Here is a 25931-nt window from a genome sequence, read left to right on the forward strand (position 1 = left end):
GTGCTTTTTCTTGCTGAGCAGTTAAGTTCTCTTTGGGAGAAACAAAACTTCAATTTTTCTTAATTTTGTTAATGTTTTATTAGTTTCCTCTTCAGAAAAGTTATTTTAAAGCTAGTTGTGTTGTAATGGACAGTCTTGAGACTGTCACCTACTTTTAAATGGAGCACTCATTTTTTTCTGTCAGTTTAAAAGTAGTGTAAAGTAACTGAACATTTTTATGTGGAGAAACTGTTTATTTTTCTTTTGTGGGCTGGCATAGTGTCTTAAAGTGCTTTTAACTGCAATGTTTCTGTCAAAAAAGTAACTTTTTGGGACAGGTAGTGTTTACCATCAATTACTGCTTGTCTTCCCTGGGAAAGAGTCATCATTTTAGGGGTGACCATGGAATAGACTACCAGTCCAACAGTCAGTCCTTCTTGCAACCACAAAATGAAAAAAAATAAGCAAAACAGCCTTTGCTATCACAGCAGACTAGAAATTTACCTCAACTGCAGATGGGTGACTCTGCTATGGTCAAAGCTGGTTCCTCAGACCATTTATCTTTTACTCTGTATCCTTCTGGTATGGCAGCTATAGCCACTATGGACTGGGGTTAGCCATATCCTTTGCAGCTGTTGGGATCCCCTCAGTGGGCAAGGATGAGCAACTATTGCTGATCCTGGGAAAGGGAACAGAGAAGGCTTCCCTGTTATGTCAGAATGTTGTCCCCATCCCTGGGGAAGCAGTGCTGTCAGCTGTGGAGGGTGTGTGTGTATGTGTGTGTGTGTGTGTGTGTGTGTGTGTGTGTGTGTGTGTGTGTGTGTGTGTGCGCGCGCGTGAGATAAGCTTATATATCTGTAGTGTGAAGTTGCTTAGTGTGCTTTTAGAGTTACAGTTATAGTCTCGTAGTTTAATTGTTAGAAGTGTAAAATTTAAAAGTTTAAAAATTAAATGTTTTGCAGTTCATAGTTGTTGTGAGCTAAGAAAAGAGATGAAAGCAGTATTCACGATGAACGAAACCAAGTCCACCATGTTAACAGTTTTATTCACTAATTTAAAACCAAAACACGTATACATCCACCATGAACGCCTTCATAAAACATTCACAAGCGTTTTCGTCATACAATTGACTTCATCAGATGACCAGCATGATTTAATTCCTTTAATTTATACTCCAACTCCATTATGATCTACCAATGAAATTCCACCATTCATTAAATAAATATCATAGAATTAAAAAAGATTAAAATAGATTAAAATATCATGTTATTATCATGTTATATTAAACTTGTAATTAGAGAAGTGTAAAATGAATCATTTATGCTATGCTAAAAAGACTCACTTTAATCTAATTTAATCTATTTTAATTCTATGATATTTATTTAATGAATGGTGGAATTTCATTGGTAGATCATAATGGAGTTGGAGTATAAATTAAAGGAATTAAATCATGCTGGTCATCTGATGAAGTCAATTGTATGACGAAAACGCTTGTGAATGTTTTATGAAGGCGTTCATGGTGGATGTATACGTGTTTTGTTTTTAAATTAGTGAATAAAACTGTTAACTTGGTGGACTCAGTTTCGTTCATCGTGAATACTGCTTTCATCTCTTTTTTTGGGGTTACATTTTGGCAGTATTATCCACTTATTGTTTTTTTTTATGTGAGCTAAGGCTTTAGATAAAATGCTGTTTAGTACCGTAGCTTATTCCTTCATCTTATCAGACAAGCTTGAGAAGCCCACGGGTTTCAAGAAGTGCACTTCTTGTGGGCATAAGATCCCCAACTCTGATGCTCACAAGAAGTGCGTATACTACTTAGGAGCTGCCCATCTGGACACTCCGCTGTCTGTAGAACTTTTAATCTGAGAGCTCACTTGGATCACCATAACAAGCTAATTCTCAAAGGACTATTGCCTACTGGAGCTCAAACCCCCACTAATTCTTCACAGGTGGTTTTGGAGCCGAGGAGGAGACCTCACACGTCACCTCCTTCTTCCTTGAAGCCACCAGCCAAATCTAAGAAAGTGTTGGATCCTACAGTCTTGAATCCAATAGATATGGGCCTAGCTTGGATCCCTTACCCACCTTGGATCTGATAGTTTAAGCCCCAATGACCTGTCCAATCCAGCTTGCCTCTGTCTCTGATCTTAGGTCCTCATATCTGATGTCCAGAGGCTGCCCTCCAGACATAGTATTAAAGCCAGTGATCTGCCTTCCAATATTTTTGAGCCTCCCATCAAACATTCAAAGCCACCCACTTCCGTCTCAGCTAGGTCCTCCACGAGTTACTCAGAATCTGATATTGACAGGATGATGTGGAGATCCCTTAGAACTCAAAGTCAGATGGGGGTTATTCCAGCTCTGTCCCCTACCAGATCGGTGAACTCTCCTACAGAAAGATCATCTCCTTCTCTGATCTGATGCCCAGTTTCAGAGCCCAAGGATCCCAGATCGCCAAGAGATCCTACGTCAGATACAAGGAAGCTTCCTCTCTTGGATCTGATGGTTTCCCTAACCAGTCCTGTTCCGTTGTCTTTGGCTCAGAGTGGGTCTCAGATCCGAGAGATCTGTGCCAGGTCTGGGGGGCAGGCGTCGGCTCCTACTTTTTCATATCTTTCCCTGCCCCTGGGTGCCTCAGCTCTAGACAGCTTTGGTCTGATTCTCTCTGGTCAATGAGGATCTGGGGCCACCCATCACTTTCCTTCCTTGACTGCTTCAGCTGTGAGGGAGGGGAGGGAGGATTCCCCAGGTCTGTTAGCCTTCCAGATCATAGAAGGGGCTTTCTCTACTCCTAGGGAAATTTCTTCTCGAGTCCTACCCCACATCCTTCATCAGCTTTGAGCTCTGAGCCCATCATTGTTCCTTTGGGTCAGCCAGTTCCAGAAAGCCTCCAGTCACACTCTCCACAGGGATTCCCCAGCTCTTCTGACACCTCCTTGGAACACCCCAAGGAGGGAGTTCCTCAGAAGAGGACGTGCAAAAGGAAACACGTAGACTCAGCCATGGAGTCTCTCACAGAGGACACAGACTTTGATGAGGGCAAAGGATCTCCCCCGATCACCACCTGACAATGTTTCCTTCAGGGAAATATTTAGGCAAAAAGGTGGTTGGTCTTTCCAGAATCCTTCTCCTGAAGAGTCTGTGTTCCTGGAGGCTTTCTGGGCTGGCCCACCTGTGTCTTAGGTGACCCCCTCCTGGAAGAATTGCTTATTGATCTTGTGTTCTGCCAGGCATAGAAGGAACTGGACACTGTTGAGCCTGTCCACAAATATCCTGATAAGTCCCCCCCCCACCCCACAGACTGACTACATTGGAGCAAGGTCATTGCAGTGAATGCCATGGTTGTTGCAGTAGCTATGAAGAAGGAGCCAACACAACAAAGCTCCAATGTCCAACCACCGAACAAGGAGTCCAGAGTGATGGACAGATTTGGGAAGTGCATCTACGCCACTGCTACCTTCGCACTGAGGTCATTAAATTACCTGACACACTTCACCCATTTGCAGAGAGATTTGATCAAGGAACTATCAAACTCTCTAGCAGAGATCATATCAGGGGAGGACCTGAAGAAGGTTTCTCCATAACTGGTCCTTCTATCTTCAGTTACTAATTCTTTGATAAGGCTTATTTCCCATGCAGTGGAAGACACCTCTCAAGCAGCTGGATTAGGCATAGCAGTAAGGCATCATCCCTGGAAAAGGCTTTGCAATTTTGTGGAACCCTTTAAGATGTCTTTCATAAATGTCCCCTTCGATGGCTCCTCCTTGTTCAGGCCATCATTAAAAGAAGCGCTTACCCGCAGTCAACAGTAAGGAAAGACCCTGTCTGCTGTTGGAATCAAGTTTTCTACTCCTTAGCATACATTCTCTAGGAACCAGCAAGGTAGTAAGAAGATGTGATTCCATAAATTTAAGGGACCTTTCCAGGACTCATGGGAGGATGCCTCTTTCAGTGGCAGAGAAAGAGGTTTCAAGGTTAGACGTCACTCCAGAGGCAGAGGGGGTCTGCAGAATCAGGGCTTTAGGGATTCGTTTTCTGACAGGCCCTATCAGTGCTCCTGAAGCACAGCTCAACTGTCCATCTCTGGAGGTAGTCGGGGGGGTCATTTTTCCTTGCACTTGGATGCCTGGACAAACATTACAAACAACGACTGGATGCTAAGCATAATATCCAGAGGCTATTATATTCCCTTTTCCCTTCCTCCTCCAGGACCATGGAGGAAACTCTCGGAAGTTCCACCCAGTCACAAGGAGTATGCAGCTCAAGAAATGCAAAAGCAGCTTCAAAAAAAGAGTCATCCAAAAGGTCCTAACTGAACAAAAAGGATTTGGAACTTACACCCGCTTCTTTTTGTTGCCAAAGAAAACAGGGGACCTAAGACTGTTTCTGGATCTAAGCAATTTAAATCAGTTTATAAAGAAGTCCAAGTTCTGAATGGTTATGGTCCAGTCCATTCTGCCTCTTGTACACCAGGATGACTGGTTGTGCTCCACAGATCTCCAGGATGCATACTATTACATCAAAATACACAGGTACTCCAACTCCAGGGGTCACCTGCACTTCCAGCTGGGAGACAATCATTACCAATTCAGAGCACTGCCCTTTGGACTCATCACACACCCCAGGTGTTCACCAAATGCATGGCAGTCTTTGCAGCTTACCTGAGGCTCAAAGGATTCCAGGTGTTTCCTACACATATGATTAGCTCCTTACTGCCCCAACTAGGCATCAGCTCATTAAATCCAGGGAGTATTTGCTTTAGATCTTGAGCTTCCTAGGAGTAACCATAAACCTGACCAAATCCAAGCTGACTCTGGTTCAGAATTTAGAGTTTATAGGAACTCAGCTAAATAAATACCACACATCAGATTGCTTTGCTTCCTATGGACTGAATCATTTCATTGAGAAATCGGGTACTAGACTTACTATCCCATCCGTCTCTTGCGAAGTTGGTGTTGAAGGCTCTGGGATTGATGTCAGCCACCATGATTCTAGTCCCCTTAGCCAGGTTCTTCATGCAAATACTTCAGTGAACCCTGGTAGTGCAGTGGTCAGTTATTTACCAGTCTCTATCTGTTCCCATAAAACTCACACCAATCTGTAAATGTCATATCCAGTGGTGGATACAATCAGAGGACCTGTTATTGGGCAGGCCATTCACTCTCCTCCCCGTCAATAGCCACAGTAGCCACAAATGCTGCTCTTTTTGGGTGGGGCTGGGGCATTACAAGGGAAAGATGTTCCAAGGTATGTGGTCCCCCTTGGAGACCAAGATTCATATCAGTGTCCTTGAGGTGAGAGCAGTCTTTCTTTTGTTGCAGACATTTTCAGACAATCTCCCTCTAGGGACATTTGCTATTAATATAGACAACACGTCAATAGTCTGGTACATCAACAAACAAGAGGAACCTGATCATACCCATTATGCAGAGAGGCCATGAGGGTCTGGGAATGGGCAATCTCTTCAGACTGTTTTCTAGTTGCAGCACACATACCTGGGAAGTCCAACATGCTGGCCGACAGACACAACAGGTCCATTCTGATTTCTCACAAGTGGCCCTCAATCAGTCAGTATCAAATGCAATTTTCAGCCGTTGGGACCAACCTTGCTGAAACCTATTTGCCTCTCCCCTCAACAACAAGTGCAGTGAGTTCTTCACTCTGATCTCCCCTCAGGGGGAGTTACCAAGGGATACTCTAGTTTATGACTGGCCCCCGGGTTTACTTTATGCTTATCCCCCTCTCCCTTTGATTCCCAGATTTCTACAGAAAGCAAGTAGGCTGAAGTGCTCAGTCATCTTCATTGCTCCCTTCTGGACTCATGAGGTGTGGTTTCCCTTCCTATGGTCTCATCTCAAATATCCTCAATGGATTCTGGACCCCAGTCAGGATCTCCTGTCTCACCTGTCAGAATCCCAGCCTTCATGCCCTCAAACTGACCACATGGTTTCTCCAATTCCAGTGATAGTAAAACAATCCAGGCTTACCTCCCCAGTCCATGACATTATTCTAGCTTCCCAGAACTCTTCCACTAAAAAGTATACAGAAGTAAGTGGAAAAGAGTTTCGACATGGGCTTTCAAAGAGAACATTGATCTCCTTTTAGCCCCTGTTTCAGCTATCCTTCTTTTTCTCAGTATGTTTTTTCAGAGAAGGGACTAGTTTTTCTACCATTAAATTGCAATTAGCTGCAATATCCAATTTTCGTATGGGGAATGAGCTTTCTTCTCTGCATGCTTCACCATTATGTAAGGCCTTTATGAAAGGAATCTTCCTTCTTAGACTTCGCATACAAGATCCCTTCCCTCCGTGGGATCTCACTATAATTCTCCAAGGATTGACTCAAAAATCTTTCATACCAGCAAACAGTTGAAATTTGAAATATTTCTCTTGGAAAACAATGTTGTTGGTAGCCATTATGTCGGTAAAGAGAATCTCTGAATTACAGCCCTTGTTAGAAATCCTCCTTATATCATCTTCCGTAAGGATAGACTGTCATTACAAATGAATCCTTCCTTTATGCCCAAGGTAGCTACTGAATGTAATATCAACAGTCCATTCAACTCCCAGTGTTTTTTTCCCTAGTTTCTCCAACAAGGGTGAATACATGTTTCATTTTCTTGATGTTCATAGACAATTACATTTCTATCTTCATAGAACGAAACAGCATAGGAAATCCAACCAGGTTTTTTTGGCTTTTTCTCCCAATCACCTTGGTCAGGTGGTTTCTAAACTTACTGTGGCCAGATGGATAACAAATTGTATTTCAGTGATTATTCTCAAAAAGGTTTGGAATTGCCTCATATTCCTAGAGCCCATTCTACTAGATCTATGGCAACTTCAACTGCTTTTTCTTCAAGAGCTTCAAGCGATGATATCTGTGCTGCAGCTACATGGTCAAAGACTCATACTTTTGTGATACACTACAAATTGGATATTATTTCTAGAAGCATCGCTTCCTTTGGTTTGACAGTACTCCGGTATGGACTTCCATAAGGGCCACCAAGAGTTACGTAGCTTGGAATTCTAAACCATAGGTGAGGAAAAATGAAAAGGACAACATCAGATTTAGAAGTTGTGTACTTACCATAACTTGGCATCTGTGTTGTCCATTTTAATTCATCCTCACCTTCCTGCCCAACCATCCCCTGACCATTACCCTAGAAGGACTTCTAGATGTGCTAGGGACCTTAGATTTCTGGTTTGAGACTCATCAGAATTTGACTATTAGGTCCTTCTGTACGTTGTATGAATGACTGACAGGGAAGCAAACTCAATCTGAGGAGTTCAAAATGGATTAGGGCATTATGGGTAAAGGGAGGAGCATGAGGCTTGGATCCAAAGTCTTGCAGAAAAGTGGTCAAGTCGGATCTGAGGATTGGATCCTAGACCGATAAGTGAGGAAGAATGAAAATGGACAACACAGATGCCAAGTTATGGTAAGAACATAACTTCTAAATTTATTCCATCGTACAGGTCACAACACATTGTTTAAAGTGTGTGTATGATTATTGATGCATCTTCCAGGGCTGTGGCCACTGATACTGTTTTGAGGAGGTTTGCCTGGCTGTGTTCTCAGAGCCTCCCAGATAATGTGAAAAGTGAGATTTTATATTCTGCTTTGGACAGAAATTTAGTTTTTGGTCCCTCTGTTGCAGAGGTTATCAAAAGGTGTTGCAGAGGTTATCAAAAGGTGTAATGAAACGAGTAAGCTGACACAGGGAATCTCTGTGATTTTTCAGTCCTCCTTTTCCAAATTTTTTAAGGAATTCTCTAACCCCTTATCCAATTTTGTCAAGAAATCAAATAAACAGTCTCAGGAAAATGCTGAAAAAGAAATGGCAAGGGGAGTCCAAAAAGTACGCAGGGGCTCCCCCCGCCCCAAAAAAAATGAACGTCAGTCCAATAAGCCAAAATGAGTATTTAAGGGACCTTGACCCCTTCTCCCACCTTGGTAGTCCCCTTTCCTTTCCAGAAGGTCTGAATCTCCACTGTAGCCATTGACAACACATAGTTTCAGACAAATGGGTTCTGAAGATCATCCATCAAGGTTACAGACTGTAGCGAGAGGAAATTCCTCATTTCCAATTCCTCGTCCTCTATTGCCCCCATTCCTTGAAAACATGTTATCTCAAGGAGTGAAAGAACAAGTTCCTCCTTCCCAGGCTGGGAAAGGTTTTTATTCAAAGATGTTTTTAGTGCCAAAGAAAGAAAAGTATTCATTTTCTGAAGCGGTTAAAGTTTTTCAACCGCAGAATGTTTGTGAAGGGACATATTCTATTTTGTCTCCTCAGATTTTTTATTCAAATTCTGAGGGGAGTGTGGTTTCTGCCAATCCATTTGAAATGTTCTCTTTCTCTAAATCTATTTCTGGATTGTCTCATTTTTTTCAGTGGGAATATAATGACATTCCACCATCCCTAAAAAAATATTACAACTGGATTTCCTGAACCTATCCTTATTCCTCCTGTTCTTTCTGCAATGGAGGATGATTTTGCCACAGCCTGAAACCTCTCTGACAGCAAGCCTGCTGCCAAATAAAGCAAATAGTTCAAATAAAGTTCCTCAGACATCTTTTTGGAATTCTCAGCTGTCAACCTCATACATTAAAATTTATGCTCGTCTCTTTTGAGAACTGAGGAATATTATGCCATCTGTTTCCACTTCTGAAGAAAAAAACAGCATCTTTGTGTAACTTGATTGCTTCTGTGTCCGAAGTGGTCACTCACTGTTTAAAATGTGCTTGTGATTCTGCTGATGCTGCTTCCAGGGCTGCTGCCACTGGAACTGTTATGAGGAGGTTTGCTTGCCTGTGTTCTCAAAACCTTCCAGAGGATGTCAAAGCTGACATTTTGAATTCTACTTTGGGTAGAGATTTTTGGCCCATCTAAAGCAGAGGTCATTTAAAAGTGTGATGAGAGTGGTAAGTTGATTCAAGGAATCTGTCAGATTTTTCAGCCTTCCTTTCTTTAAGTTTTTGAAGGGGTTTAATGCTACCCCTATAACTTTCTTTAAAAAAACAAAAAATAAAGAAACTCAGCAAGTTGCTGTTAAGCATACATTTAAAAAGCACTGGCAATGAGGCTCCAAAAAGAAAGGAGGAGCCGCTAAAACAAAGGACAATTCAATAATTCTGAATGACTATATACAAAACACCCCCTCCCCACTTTGGCAAATCTTTAATCCTTTCAGAAAGACTAGCTCTCCATTTATTTCTTTGGCAACAGATAGACAGATGGGTTCTGTATGTAATCCATGAAAGTTATAGATAGCAGTGGGAGTCTCTCCCATCTTTTTGAAGTATCCCCCCTTATTTGCCAGATGAAACCCCTCTTTTGCCTCCTGTCATTCAGCACCTGCTGTCTCAGGGGGTGAAAGCAGCAGTCTGTCCTGCTCAGTTAGAGGAAGAGTTTTATTCAAGAATATTTTTGGTGCCAAAGAAAAAAAATCATTTTTGGAGACCTGTTCTGGATCTTTCTTTTCCGAACCTGTTTGTGATAGGCTGTTGAGAAAATCCTTCTACTTGGCACAACTTATAAGTAAGGGCATGCCCTCCAGATCTAAGGAGATCATAGTCCCACTAGACTCCGCCCTAATTAGAGTAATAATCAAGTACAATGCACCCTCTGGCAAGTATCTGACCAGGCATTTGCAATAGACAGAGTGGCCACAGAGCTTCCTCACTAAAAAATGTAGGGTATAAATAACATGTCCTGTGCAGATCATCTCAATGCCCTGTCCCTGTACTCTGTCTCCTACAAACTACTGAGGGGTGCCTCATATAGAGAGCATTATCCTGTCCAGCCCTAATGGATCTGCTACTCATTCACAAAGCAAACAGCACTAGAATTACCCAATCTAAGCATCTAAACCTTGTCTGTGACATAAAACATGTTGAAGGGAGACATATGTGCATCAAAGATTGCCCATTCTCTGAAACAGACTGTATTCATATGAAGCAAAGCTCATCCCTAAGCCTATTCAAACACAGTTTGAACCAGTGGATGGGAAATTGCAAATTTACCTAGACTTGTCACCTCAGTCCTTCATGGACAGGGCAGTTTGTAGATACCCAAAGGCACTGACATATACCAAAACCATTCTAATCTGTGGACATTGATTAATGGGAAAATTGGGGCATGAATGGCTAGGCATAAAAAGGCTCTAGGGTCATTATCCTAGTAGCTTACTATGATCCCACAGGGCCCAAGTTAAAAATGTTATCCCTTCACAGCTTGTTACCCCTTGTCTGACATTTGAGTTTTCTGGTGACCACAGATTTATAAGATCTAGATTTCAGATGTTTCTTAAGGATTTCTGTGTCTGGATCACATTATCAGTTCTCTGAATTACCCATTGGTCTAGTCACTGATCCAAGGGTATTCACAGAATAGCTAGTTCCTGTGATAGCTTACTGCAGACTGCAAGGCATTCATGTTTGTTCTTATGTCGCTGACTTGCTTGCTTTGCAGAGTATTTTTCAAAATGTCAGGGCACTCTCACCTGGGTAAGGGGTCTCCTGCACAGACTGGGGTTTCAGGAGAGCATACAAAATTTTGTTTAACTCCTTCTCGCAGGATTGTTTTCTTGGGATGTCTGCTAGATACCTCAGCTCAAAGAGCTTTTCTTCCAATGGAAAGAGTAGATCTGTATCTAGAGTTTCTCCTGAGTTTTTATATTCAGAGTACTGTCTCATCCATGGAATTTCATAGGATTTTGAGTCTCATGGCTTCCTTGGGTCTCTTGAGTCCTCTTAAAGGATTCTTCATAAAGAAAGGCCAGTGGTTCCTGAAATCTGCATGATCCCAGCATCAACCTCCCCTGACATTCCAGATTCCAGTTTGGGGATTTACAGAAAGGAATATTTTTTGGTGGAGACACTAGATTTATTAGAATCCAGGTCTCACATTCTCCCTCTCAGTTCCAGTACAGTCTTTAACAATGAACACTTTCGGCTTTGCTTGGGGATCAGTGTCTGTGGGGGTAAAAGTGCAGGATCCTTGAAACTGAAAAGACAGAACAAAACATATAAACATTAAAGAGATGTGGCACTATAATATATGGCCCTGGGACCTCTACACATGTTTTGAGACAACACTACAGTGATATGGTACAAAAACAAACCTGGGGAACCAGATCTTAGCCTCTCTGCAGGCTAACCATGGCACCCTGGGATATAGATTTTCAGCACAATCTCACTCTACAGGAATCTTACACACCACAAAGCAAAACTGTGAGGCAGACGAACTGAGCAAGGCTAGGACAGACCCTCATGAATGGAAATTCTATTGGGATCTTCCAGAAATTGGTTCATCTCTTGGGACACCTCAAATAGAGTTTTTTGTCTCCACTCACAATAGTCATTTGGCAAAATTCTGCTCCATGTCTCCAAGCAAGAAGGCCTGGCAGACAGATACTGGGTATGTTTTAAACTGTTGACTTTGCCTCCATTTGAACCAGATGATTTAGTGGACTTGAAATACCCTGCCTGGAAATCCCTATACTTTAACAGTCACTTCAGGGTGAAGAATATCTGCATTTCAAGCTTTATTTAATTTATTTTGATTTACTTTTTGTTGACCGGGTTAGTCCCACTAGGCTAGTAGCCTCTTTTCAGAGGAGGCCCAAGGTAAAATTTGGCCAGGGCATTGGGGAATTTCCCTTACTCTTGGTTGGTACAGCATGAGTACGTATGCATGTTCTGCTTCTAGAGCAGTGGCCGCTGGGAGGGCAGTGTTCGAGATCGAGAAAGCAATGGAAGGAGCAGAGGTGAACACCAGCTCAAAAGAAGAGATTTGTGGAGTTATGGAGGATTGAAAAACAGTGTTGCAGAAATAACTGTTTACAGATTTGGAGGAGTGTGTTAGAGATGAATGTATTATTACAACCCCATGGTTGGGAGGGTTGCAGGATGATATACCAAACAACATGATTAACCAAAGTGAACCAGAAAATTATGTTTCTTGGAGAGAAATAATGAAGAAAATACAGAAAGAAGAATTGGAGGTTATTTTGAAAGGGGCAGTACTCAAAAAAGAACGTACGTGGAGACGATCACAAGTAATCATGGAGAGCGGAAGGAAAGGATAGCGCGATAGTTAATTACTGGTGTCATTCTAAGGGGATCCAATGTCTGTCTGCCTGAGAGATGACACAAGCCACGCTGCCACCCCCATAGTGCCTTTTTAGGCAAGGCTCAAATGATAAAACCACCCGCTAGAAAACAAAAATGGAGAAAAACTAAGGTAAATACTGCTCAATGCCAGAAGTCTACCTCAAGATGGCTGTGACTGAAACCTGGTTCAAGGCCCTGAGAGCACACCAGCACTATCAGGTTATAAGACCATCCAGGTGCAATTAACCATAGGTAAACTGCCCCTACAGTTTGTAACATGACAGACCCACCTTCTCAAACTCAGGAAACCCACACAGCCTTCCTGAAGACACTGGAGAGTATAAATGTTGAGTTCATAAACTCAAATGCTATGGAACAACTAGTCACCATTCCCACAAGAGGAGAAAAATATACTAGACCTGGATCATCACAAGCATGGGGAAAAAATCCCACACAGGAAGTATATCCATTGGTGAGATCATGACCATAAATTAATCTGAAAATATACTAGACCTGATCATCAACAAAGCATGGGACAAAATGCTCCACACCGAAAGTATATCCCTCATTGGTGAGATCAGACCAAAATTAAACTCATGAGATCCACATCCTGGAAACCACAACCCACGCCTGCTGAAACCCTTACAAATGCCTTCGATCAAGCAATCCCTAATAAAATCAAGACCTTTTTCCACCAAAGGCAGGGCCGGGTCTGGTGGACTCCAGCCATAAACAAACTCTACACAAGAGGAGAAGAAAGCTACTACATGACAGAGCAAAATAAAAATCATCCAAGGCCAACTTTGAGAGAAAAATCGCCCCAAACATCTCAGATGCCCAGGTGAGAGAGCTGTGCTCTAAAAAAAAAAACAGCAATGGGACCAGACGGTGTCCCAAGACATTGGGGACCTACAGACACTGATGGATCCCCTAATTTTGTTTTTGTCAGCAGTTTTCAAACAGTCACTAAGGCCATTGATGAGGTAAGGGGCAGTTCACACAGCCTACCTTTGACTCCAGCATTCATTCAACACAATACTACACCCACTTATCATACATAAAAAGCACCAGCTTAGATGTAAAAAACCCATGTCACAAGATGGGGCAAAAACTGGCTCAAGGACAGAACACACAGGGTTAGAGTTGCTGGTGCCATGTCCATGTCTAAGCCGGTCACATCACTGTGTCCCAGGGCTCAGTCCTGCATTTATTTTTCTGAAGTGCAGGCAAACATAGGGATTGTGGCTGAACAAATTTGTGATGATCAAAACTGGGCCACATAATTGACACTCCATCACACACACACATCCTCCTCCAAGAAGGTCCTAGCTTTGACACTCACATTGCCAAAGTGGTTAGGAGACCTTTCTACATTACCCCTGATCATGAAGGATTCACATCCAGATCAGAGGCAGAGCTCCTCACTGACTCTGTTCAAGAGAAATCTGAAAATACGTGGTGACAATACAAAGTAAAGGAAATAAAGAAATGGACAAATTATGAGGTATGGGACACTGTAATACTTCCTTTAGGTGTGAGAACACAAGAGGTAAGACATTTATTCTAATAAATAGAGAGACAATTTGTGACAGTTTTGTAGACTCCACAGGGTATGGAAACATTTGTGTGTGAATATGAGAAGAGACAAAATGAGTATCCATGGAATGACTATGTGGTCAAAGCATTTTTCCAGGATAGCAAATCCTCAGAGCTGCTGGTTGGTATGGCTACTTTGCTTGAGAGTCACAGAGAATCTGCTGCATCTAAAGCCATCCACTGTGGAAATTGGAAATAAGTATAATTTTCCACATCTGCTGATTATTTTTACCATAATTCATAAGAATCCTGCATTAATTGTTAAATTTCTTGCACTTTAGTAAAGTTTCTAAGCTGAACTGTTTCCATTGCTGCTGTAGTACATAATGAAATTCTGTCTGTGAGTTTTACAGGACTGTAGTATCTAGATTGTGTGGTTTCCCTGCACTTGAGCTCTAAAATCAGCATTTTTACATTTAGGGTTTTCTGACTGCACTTTTTTTTTAACCAAAACATCTTTATTAAATTGTCATGTGTGGCATAGGCAAGCTTACATTTGTATAAATGAAAATAAACCATAACAACACAATTTCAGTTGCATGCATTATACCTTAAAACTGTGCCAACAGAACTGTAGCTGCAAACATTATACATCACTTTTAACATATCCAGTCATTGTCAGTCAAACATTACCAGATCCAAATCCTACCTTCTTTTAAACCTCATTCCTCCTCTGCATGTATCGATCCCACATTTCCCATATTTCCTATGTAATTTGCTCCTACCCTTTTCCAAAGATGCCCGTTCCAGTTGTTTTATCTCTGTTACTATCTTTATTACTTCCAGTAAACTTGGTTTAGACTTTGATTTCCATTTTGTAGTAATTGCTTTTTTGTCAGCTATCATAAATAGGCTCAGCAAGGACTACGAATGTCTAGGCAATTCCAATTTTGTATCATAGCTAAAAAAAAAATAATTTCCATATTTACACCAGTTTGCTCACCCAAAATCTCCGACAGTGCAGACTGCAGGGAATCGTTAAAACCTGCCAACTCATTACACTCCAAGAAAATGTGTTGCCAGTTACCTCTTTCTTCCCCATCACACTTCCAACATTTGCTGTCTACCTGAGGAAAAATTCTTTGGAGCCTCCTTGGGGTATAAAAATATCTATGTAAACACTTCCAGGCAAAGAGCCTAAATCTTCTAGATTTTGCTGCATATTTGGGAGACATACATATATCCCTCCATTCTTTCTTTGTGAATTGCTTATCTAGTCTCTCTTCCCAATCCTTCCTAACCCTCTCTGATTGATTCTTATAGTTATCATGCAATATTTTATATGCTGTACTAATTATTCCTTTTTTAATAGCAACTTCTGTTCTAGATTCTAACAAAAACTCTACCAGTGCTGGTCTTTCATTTAGGAGCCCACCTATTTCTCTCTCTTTGCCTATACTCTGATATCAATCTTTGATAGGGAAAGTAATCTCTAACCTGTAGTCCAAATAAGTTCTTGGCGTCTTCCCATTCTATTACCTTTCCCTCTCTAGATATTTTCTCTCAGTACCTTGGTTCTTATGCCAATTTTCTCCAGTATATTCCTGCCCCCTCTTGCCTATTGTCTGTATCCCTAATTGCAGTCATCCCTATCAACAGAATCTCCTTTCTCCATTCTGGCATTGGCTTAGGTCTTAGAATACCTTCTGCTACTTTATGAATATAATATTCTGTGTGATTATTACTGTTCTCTTTAAAGGTTTGCATCCAAAATCACAGGCTCTCCCTGTTACTTGAGCTTCCCCCCATTTCATCATCATCTCTTTCCGTTTTGAATTATAATTTTCTGCTTGTGCTGTGTATAGGAGCCTTAACTGTGTTGCTCTGAGGTACCCCTTCATCTCTGGTAATCCCAATCTGCCCTGTTCTACTGGAAGAATAAACTTATCCCACTTGACTCTTGCCGTCTTCTCCTCCCATATAAAATCATTCAGCTCTTTATTAATTACTATCCACAACTTCTCCTCTGGTTGATAAAAAATATGCCTGACTTGTATATAAAACTAAAGGGACTAAAAACATTTTAACTGCTTTTATTTTACTATCGATATCCATATAACAGAGCTTCCATTTGCTCAGTTTTTGTATTATCTTTTGTTTAGTCTATTCTCACATATCCTTAGCTGCCACACTGGTATAATTTTTAATCCATACTCCTAAATACTTCATTTTATCATATCCCCATAAGTATGGATATTGCTGAACCCATTCGTATGTGGGTACATAGTTTACAGCTATTGCTTTTGTTTTAGCTTCATTCATTTTGTATCCTGAAAAGGTTTGAAACTGTCTCAGTATATTCCACAGCACTGTCATGTCCCTTTCTGGTTTTGTCAGGTATAAAATAATGTCATCTACAAACAGAGCCAGCTTTTCTTGACTAACATGCCAATTATATCCTTAAATTTCTTTGCCAGTGGTTCTAAATATGCAAATAACAAAGGGAGAGAGGACCCCCTGCCTGGTTCTTCTGCTCAAGCAGAGATTATCAGAGAGGACACCACCCACTCTAAATTTCACCTCCGATCCCTCATATATCCTCCTAATCAACCTTATAATTTTATCAGGGAATGCTCATAAAGTCCCAGTTTACTCTGTCAAATCCTTTCTCTGCATCAAAACCTACCAACAATAGTGGTATTTTCTTACATTTTGCTTCCCTCTGGATCATCACTCTTCCGTTAATGTTGTCAAATGTCTGCCTCCCTTCCACAAAACCACATCATATCTAGCAATTTTGGCATCACTTTTGCCATTTTCTTTAGCCATTATAGATATAAACACTTTATAGTCAAGGCTTAGTATTGAAATGGGCCTGTATGAAGCTGGATCTGATGGGTCTTTACCCCCTTTAAGTATTACAGCAACCACAGCTTTCTTCCAGGATGTTGGTACTTCTGCTCTTAAAATATTGTTAAACAAAACCTTCCAGATCTCTCTTAGTTTTTCCTGGGTCTATATCATATTATCGAAGAGGCATTACAGTGAATGCCTCTACATCGACATGAAAAGAGCGAACCGCGAATTAATTGAACGACTGAATCAATGATTTTTTTCCTCAGGGAATAATTGCTTGGCCATCAGTGTAAATTTGCCCCTTTACCCACTGTAGTGTGATCTCAGAGTTGGTGTATATATAGTTGGGGGGTAGGGGCAAAGCCCCCCACTTTGAGGAGTTTGTGGTATTTTGTTTCTGGCAGGATCAGTGATTTTTTCTCCAAGGAAAAAAATTGCTGATTCGGCTGTTGATGTAATTCGCGGTTCACTCTTTTCATGTCAATGAAAAGGCATTCGCTGTAATGTCTTTTCAGTAATTTAATATAGACTCGTTTTTCCTGTCCTAGCTTCCAGACTTCAACAGGAATACCATCTATTCCTGGAGACTTTCCTGTAGATTGCTTATATATCACCATTTTTTATCTAATCTCTTCCTATATTAACTGTTAGTAATTGAAACTCCTCTATCTCTAACTGTGGCATATTTAATTCTTCCATAAACATTTCCATTTGTACCTTTTCTTGATTTCCCTGTTTTTCTGCTTTGCACAGACTTTGATAGAATTTTTGAAATATTTCTAATACTTCTACAGGATCCCTTGTTATCTTCCTTGTTATAGGCTCCCTAAGCTTGGTGACCAACCTTTCCACTTTCTGTTGCCTGAGTCTTTGTGCTAAAAGTTTTTGTGCCCTAGAGTTGTTATCAAAATACAGTTGCTTAACAGCAGTCTTTCTAAACTCATGCATATTATCGAGGTACTCCCTTATTTTCCATTTAGCATTCTACAGTTGCTTCTCTTCTTGTTCTGTGAGATTCCCCATTTTGCAATACTTTTTTGTCAGTCCCGCTAAGTAATTCTTGTTACTTCTCAACTACATCACCCTGTGTTTTATTTCCACTCTATTTTTAAATTCCACTTTAATTTTATCCCCTAACTATACTTTCAGAAGAAATTTCTATCTTCTCTAATATCCCCTGAATAATTTTCACTGCCCATTCCTTAAATTCTTTTCTTTTCAACAGATAGGTGAGAAAGCGCCAGTGTCTCATTTTTATTTCATTACCTTGTGTTTTTATTTTAGTTATTATTGGTGCATGATCTGAAATAGTTATTGTGTGCATATCAAGACCTTCAATTAAATGCACGTTCCAAATTATGTCTAGCCAAGCCTAGTTTTTGTATCTTGGAGAATAATATGTAAATTCACTCCGAACTCCTAATACTGAATTCTCATCTTCCATGCCAAATATCTTCATAAATGTCTTCAAAACTCTGCCATCTTTTGTTATATTTTCCCTTCTGGGCCCCCAAACACATCTTCACTACAGTAAACCACATTCCAGTTCCCACCTATAAGTTATTTTCCTTGCTGAAAGCTGATTATTTCTCCCAGAATTTTCTTAAGCTCCATTGTAGCAGTTTTCGGTGGAATGTAAATATGTACCAGTGTAATCCTTCTCCTTTGCCAGTAGCCCCTTAGTACTGCAAATCTGCCATTATTGTCTTTTATTTTTTCTTCTTTTATTATTGGAGCTCCTCTTGCAATTAATATAAGTACTCCTCTCTTCCTTTGCCCAATGTGTTATGCTGAATAACCATCCTGAAAACCTTTATCAAATTGACATGTTTGGTTCTTTCCAAGTGTGTCTCCTGGAGCATAGCTATTTGCACTGTACATTTTTAATATAATTTTTTGACTGCACTATTGTGGCAGAAGTATGCTGTAGCAAATCTATCTGAGTTGGGTGATGCTCACTGAAAACTTATGTGTTTTTGTGATTGATCTCTAGGCCTTGCTGTTGTAAAACTTGTTTTTCTGATTCTATATAAGCCCAGTATCTGCGCTAAGCTGCTGTCCATGCAGAGGTTGTTAGCAGTGCCCTATATAGACACACATGCTTTCAAGTTAAAATTTCCATTAGAATAACTATTTCTACAACCTTCCCCAGACCTCTGCTGCTCTACAAGCATCTGAGTTGTGCACAGGGCAGCATTGACTTGTGGATAGCTACAGTTCACACTGAGTAAAACAGCCATTCTTCATCCCTGTGCTATCATCCCAGTCCAGTTAAATCTCCCCACTCTTCTAGACATGCAACCATGGGTGGTCACTTTCCTGATATCACTGTGACCAGCCTGGTGAAAATGGGCATCCTGAAGCAATATAGCAATTGCCTCATTTATTTATCTATTTATTTATTGACATTTGATTACTAGGAAAATCTGCCTGGGTAGAACCCCATTTTCAGAAGAGACCTGGGGGTGGCTCCAAATTATTGCAAAATATTTTAAAAACAATAATTTTACAATCTTCAAAAATAAAATAAATATCTGGAGTTTAAATAATTTTAACAAATTAGTAAGAATATAAAAACATTGGTTAGGAATTGATACAAGTTATATGATCATTTCATATTTATAGAAAGTTTAGACAGTTTGGAGAGAAATTAAAGGTAAGCTAATCTAATACAAACAAAGAAGAAACATTGCAGTCTGGAGGGTGTGAACTTCACAACTTAAAATATGTTATGCACCTATTTCACTAATTGTGGAGGGTGTGAACTTCACAATGTAACATGTTATGCACCAGTGAAAATCAAACTGTAAAATATGTACTACAAATTAATAAAATAGTAGTAGGTAGTCCACAGTTGAGTTAAAAATGAAATATCCTTTACTGAAACACACAAACACATGATCCTAATTGAGTGTAATGAAAAGCATTAAAGACATTCATTATTTATATATAATTGGGTTATTTGGGCGAGGGAGTGGTTGCAGAGGGTGGTTCTGTTAAGAGCAATAATAACAATAAAGTCATTACTTTAATAAAGTCCCCCTTTCCCCTTGACACCATACTGGGTTTTCTGAGACTTTGAGGGATATCACGGATTTTTCTGTTTTCAGTCTAATACAAACAGGAATTGCAGTATGACTTAAGTGAAGAACAGTCTGATGGTATGTTTATAGAGAAAGTCAGGGAAGAGAATTTGATAGAAATAAGGAAGTAAGTGAAGAAGGGAGAGTACGGAGGCATAAGGAATGAACATGTACTTGTTCACATTTAGGGATATAATTTATCCTGGTTTTGAGCATGAGCAGAGCCAGATTTAAGCTAGGAAGGCTTTCAGAGTGGTTTTCAAAGATGGGAGGGAAGGTATTGTGTTCCAGGCCTTACAACCTTGTACAAGTACAGATAATGCCCAGCAGATTTGATAGGTTTGTAGACAGACAAGAGTTTTTTGGTCACTGGATCACAATGACCAACTGCAAATATAGTTGTGTAGAATGTTTTTTAGTACTGGAGGGGCAGATGGATGCTGGATAATTGTATAGGTGGTAAGAAGCTGTGTGTATGTTAGCTGATGTAGCAGTCGTAACCAATTTAGTCTTTTTGGTGCTGTACAGTGGTGGGTTATGAAAGTGTTATTCACTGCAAATTTAGCAACTTTGTTATAGCATTGTTCAAGTTTTAATTTTTTTGAAGCCTGAGGTTAGTACGGATGGGAGCACCATAAAGAAGTGTGGGGAGGAGATAAGTTGTGCCAAGTGTAGTTTTAGTTGCATCGGTGAGAAGGTTTTTGAATTTGTAAAGCATCCCTGGTTTTTGATGATTTTTGGCTTTGTAAAGCATCCCTGGTTTTTGATGATTTTTGGCTTTGTAAAGCATCCCTGGTTTTTGATGATTTTTGGCTTTGTAAAGCATCCCTGATTTTTGGCTTTGTAAAGCATCCCTGGTTTTTGATGATTTTTGGCTTTGTAAAGCATCCCTGGTTTTTGATGATTTTTGGCTTTGTAAAGCATCCCTGGTTTTTGATGACTTTTGGCTTTGTAAAGCATCCCTGTTTTTTGATGATTTTTGGCTTTGTAAAGCATCCCTGGTTTTTGATGATTTTTTTCTTATGCAATTTTGTATCTGCAGGTCGAATGTAATATTATCACCCCTATAAGAAGTGACTTCAATGGTTGTATTATCAAGAGAGAACACTTTAAATTTTGTTTTTTCATGAGAGAGGGATTTGGGCAAAAAAGTAGTAGTTTGGTCTTTTTTTGGGCTGAGTATGAGTTTCTAGTTACAAAGACATGTTTCAGTGGCTATTAAAGCTTCCTGATTAATTTTCTGAGGTGTAACATTGTCAGATGTGTAAATGAGAGTGGAATCATCTGGGTATTGTGTTAGGGTGGCCTGTTGTGTGGACGTATAGAGGGTGTTGGTGAAAATGTTAGAAGAGGGGACCAAGGATAGAGCCTTCTGGTACACTAGTCATGATGGGGAGGTAAGGAGAGAGTGTGGAGTGCCATTTTACTGACTGATACATATCGGACAGGTAGCGTTTGGGCCATAGAAGGGTGGACTGAGAGAGACCTAGTAAGGACATTTGAAGAAGTAGTTTGCTGTGACAAACTGCATCAAAGTCTTTAGATAAGTCTAGAAATATGTAAGGGACTAGTTTGCCATTATCTCTAGCTTTACTGACAGTATCTATACAGTTTAGAAGGGCAGTGTTCTTACTATGGGAAGGATGGAAGCCATGTTGTATAGGGGACATGAGTTCTTCCTGCAGGAGATAGTCTAGCAATTGTTTTTGAATACATTTTTCAAGAATATTGGTGAGGGAGATAATATTGCTATAGGTCTAAAGTTATTAATGTCAGTTGAATTTCCTCCTCCATGCAGAGGGATAATGTGTGACTTTTTCCAGAGAGAAGTAACTTGGGATTCCTGGATATGACCTATTTATAAGGACTGAGACAGGATAGGCAATGCTATTGGCTGCTATTTTTATTTACTGCTTGGAAGGTCATCATCTGAAGACGAACATGGTTTAAATTTGTTTGAGTAGTTTTACATTGGACATGGGAACAGGTTTTAAAGTGAAAGTGTATGTGGTGATATGTGGCTGTTGAACAGGGTTGGGATTAGATGTTGTGGAATTCTTGGTTAGAAATGCTACACTGTCTATTAAATACGAGTTGAACTGTATTGCAGTTTTGAGTGGTGAGTTATTGGGAGATGGTTTGGGTTGAATTTTTAAATGATTTCTGTAATTGTCTAAATTTTTTTAGGGTTGTGTTTAGTATTTTTCTGAAAGTTATTATAGTATAGTTGCTTTTCGTATGATTGTGAAGCATTCTAAAGTTTTCAAGATACTGGGGTGATTTATATTTTTGGCAGTCTTCCCATGCTTTTTCTGTATCCTGCATTAGCATTTTTCTCTTTTTGGATAGCCAGATTGCATTGTTTGTTTTTAGTCTCTTCCTTCTAGAAGAAGGTGTATGGCTATTTAAGATGTTTAGACAAATTGTATTAAATTAATTTACAGCATCATCTACGAGGAGGATTTTAGGAAGTTCCAGATAATAAATGACAGTTTAGTAATGCACACTTCTGGGTTAAACTTGGAAAGATTGCGTGTTCTATAAATATGCTATTTAAGTGGATGTGTGAAATGTCTGGTCATATAGATTGGAAGTTGATCACTGAAGGAGTCTGACATTGTACCTGTGATGGTGTATTCCCGAGGGTCTGATACTAGAATTCAGTCTAATAGGGAATTTGACGTCTTGCTATTATGTGTGGGGCTGTTAATTAGTTGTGTGAAACCATATAAGTTCACTAGATGTAGAGGAGTTAGAGTTTATGTCCAACCAATCAACATTCACATCACCTAGTAGTACTTTTTCTTGTGGAAATATTATGGATATCCAATGCAGGATATCTTTCATTATAGCTGTATTGTTGCCAGGAGGGATGTAATGGACAGTAATACATATTTGTTTGTAATTGTTTTTGAAGAAAGCAATAAGAAACTCTGCTGAACTGAATTATGGTGTTGGTTTGCTGTAAGGGGAAATGTGGTAGGTGTTAGGAAACATTACAGCAATTCCACCACCTTTCCTCTTTATATGGTCACTATGGATGATATAGCCAGGAGGTATAACTTCAGAGTCGTTTATGCTGTGTTTAAGACATGTTTCAGAATGTCAGGCTTATGCTGGGTCATCCAGGCATGTAGTTCAGCAGTTTTATTTCTTATGCTTCTAACATTTATTGCAGCAAAAATTAGATCACCAGGGTTGAGCATTGGCTGTTGGATTAGAGAAGAGTGTGGGAGAGAATTATCTTTGCGTACATTGTGATAGGTGGGGGCAGGATTAGGGTGTATATTTTCTTCTAGAAAGATTTTAGGATATTATGGAATTATGCATACTTGTTTTTGGAGAGGATTATTGGACATTTTGCTTTGGTTTGAGTTGAAATTCAGTTAGTCTATATTTGGAATAAAGGTGAGGATCAGTATAAAATAGGTTTAATGCAATGTGTTGAGAGTGTAAAGGGTAAGCATGGATAGGTGGCTGGGACAGAGTTGGAGAGATGTTGAGACATATTATTGAGTCATGGTAGGATGGAAGATGGCACAGTAGGAGGAGAAGAAGAGGATAAACTGAACAGTAGCATAATTAATTACAGGAATCTGTATTTTACAGATGTCAGGTACTGGGGAAATAGCAATGAATATGGAAACAAGAAGTTGCAGGATTGCTGGTGGATTCTGAAAGCCGGTAGAGAATAGGCAAGGAGAGAAGTATTTTCTATAAAGGAGGAGAGTTGGGATGTACTGGTATCTTATCTGGAATTTAAGGAATAGAGGGGTATGAAGGGATAGAGTATAATGATTTATTTATTTATTTATTTTACTTTTATTTACCAGGATAGTCCTCCAACTAGGTGAGAACTCATTTTCAGTCAGGACTCTGCATTGATGTCAAAATAAGAAGAAATGAGGGTTTATTTGGGAAAAGTAAAACATACAGTGTGGAATAGATAGGTACCATCAGAGAAGAAGGAAGAAACGGTTGTAAAAGAAAGTATAATCCCATGAGTGGATGAGCTCCCTGGTCAGCCTCGGTAAGAAGCTCTGAGATCCCTTATAAGATCCTCCAAAGCTAGCTGCAAAAACAAAATCACCAGTGATTCTAAGTACAACCACAAAGCATTCTATAGCTATGTCAAGAATCTCAATGGCAACACCCAGATCTGCTCTGAGTTACAGCACAACGACAGGAAAATGACAGAACCAACTGATATTGCCAACATACTGGCAGATAGGTTCAGTGCTAACTTAAACTGTCTCTTACCCCCTAAAGGGCCCATATCTATACGGGAAGAATGCAGAGTCCCTGTAATCGCATCTATGCAGGTAAAAGCTGCACTCTTTAAAACCCAAAACACAGCATCCATGGGACTGGACATCACAGGCTACGTTTTACATGAACTTCAGAATGAACTGGCTCCCCACCTAAGCACCATGTTCAATCATAGTCTCACGTCAGGCTTTCTGCCCACTGAATGGCGCACAGCAACAGTTATCCCACTCCACAAAGGGAGAGCCACCACTGATCCTGGGAACTGTCACCATATTAGCCTGACGAACCTGGTCTGCAAGCCCATGAACGTATCATCATGGAACTCATAAACAAAGACACTGGTAGCCTCCAAACTCTGGACCCCACCCAGTTTGCGTTTGTAAAAGGCAGGTCATGCCTTCTGAACCTGATCGACTTCTTTGAGGCAGTCACCAAAGCCGTAGATGAGGGTAAGTTGGTTCACACAGTCTATGACCTTGCCAGGGCTTTCGACACCATCCCCCATTCTGGAATTATAGCTAAACTCACTAAACTAGGTATAAATCCCTATATCACAAGATGGGTTGCCAACTGGCTCACTGACAGAACCCACACTATAAAAGTTTCAGATTCCAAATCTGACTTCAAACCAGTGACAAGTGGTGTACCACAGGGTTCAGTTCTGGGACCTCTCCTGTTTGGTATCTACTTCTCTGAAGTACAGGCTAACACAGAAGGCCTCTGGCTAATGAAGTTCGCAGATAACTGCAAACTAGGAGCCATAGTCGACTTCCCAAATGATGTGGGCATCCAACAGAAGGGCCTCAGTGAGACAGATGCCTGGTGTCAGAGGCATGGCCTCAAGCTCAATGCCAAAATGTGCATTGTCATCCCCTTTGGTAAAAACTCTGTACCCATGAACTACCACATAAACGGCAGTATACTTAATGCCAAATGTGTGATAAAAGACCTTGGGACCCAGGTGGACAGTAGTCTCTCCTTTGATAATCACATCACCACAGTAGTCAGGAAACCCTTCTATGTGGCACACCTCATCACAAAAGGGTTCTCATCAGGGAAAAAAGAGGTCATTGTTCCCCTCTACTTGGCACTCATTAGACCCATTATAGAGTACAACGCCCCTTTTGGAATGTATCTCACAAGAAATGTGCAGCAGCTGGAAAGGCCACAGAAGTACCTCACAAAGAGGATTAATGGCCTCACAAACAGATACCCTACACTGACCATCTCAAAAAACTCCATCTTTACTCTGTAGCATATTGCTTACTCCAAGGGGATCTCTGCCTAACATATAAAGCGGAGGAGAGGCTGGACTCTGCCCTTCTGAGCTGGGAATTTCTGGTTAAAGGCTTATAGTGCCTGCATATTTGAGCTGTTTCTTACTGAAATTGGTGCACCTTATTTGCTGTAGCATAGACTAGATCCAGGCCTGCTGAATTTAGCTTTGTTTGTATAACTTGAGCACTAATCCAGGCCTTCTTAATATTATTCAATTGTATTTATTACTGCTTGGTCGTAACCTGATTAAAGTGTAGCTATCATTCTAAGCCTTTTGGTTTAAGCACTTGGGCTTCAGACCAGTTGTTTTACATTAAGGTTTGTGGTCTGCACTGTTGTGGCAGGACAGGTAGCTTACATCCTTCTAAGTTGGTAACTGCTGATTGAAGGCTCAGTGTCTGTTATTCTAAGTTCTGGTTTGGTTTAAGCACTTGGGCTTCAGTCCAGTCATTTTACATTAAGAAGATTTGTGGTCTGCACTCTTGTGGGAGGAGGGGTTGGACTCTGCCCTTCTGAGCTGAGAATTTCTGGTTAAGTGTATTTTTTACTGCTTTTGCCTTATCTTTTAAAAAAAATGTTTCCCACCTTTCTAAGCTAGTATAGTCCAGTTTTCAGTCTAGTGCTGAATTCAGGACTGTGTTACAAGTTTCTGAGTTGCCCATATCTTACTTGGATAGAAGGAGGTTTCTCTGTTCACATGTGAGAGAGGGAGCTTTGAGCAGCCATCTGTCCCTGGAGGAGTGGTTCCAGCCCAGAAGTTAGTAGTTTATAGGTCATTTTGGGCTAATTTCTCTCTCTTTCATTTCCCTGCTA

At 40.4% G+C, this 25931-nt stretch overlaps 1 protein-coding gene across 1 annotated transcript in view; it reads left to right on the plus strand.

Moving 5' to 3' along the window:
- LOC122816138 (kinesin-like protein KIF19) overlaps window positions 1-25931 on the plus strand; it is a 937234-nt gene that overhangs the window by 878946 nt on the left and 32357 nt on the right. The window lies entirely within an intron of this gene.

The sequence above is a fragment of the Protopterus annectens genome, chromosome 12.part0 (genome assembly GCF_019279795.1).
Source record: "Protopterus annectens isolate FY-2018-M chromosome 12.part0, PAN1.0, whole genome shotgun sequence".
Classification (NCBI taxonomy): domain Eukaryota; kingdom Metazoa; phylum Chordata; order Ceratodontiformes; family Protopteridae; genus Protopterus; species Protopterus annectens.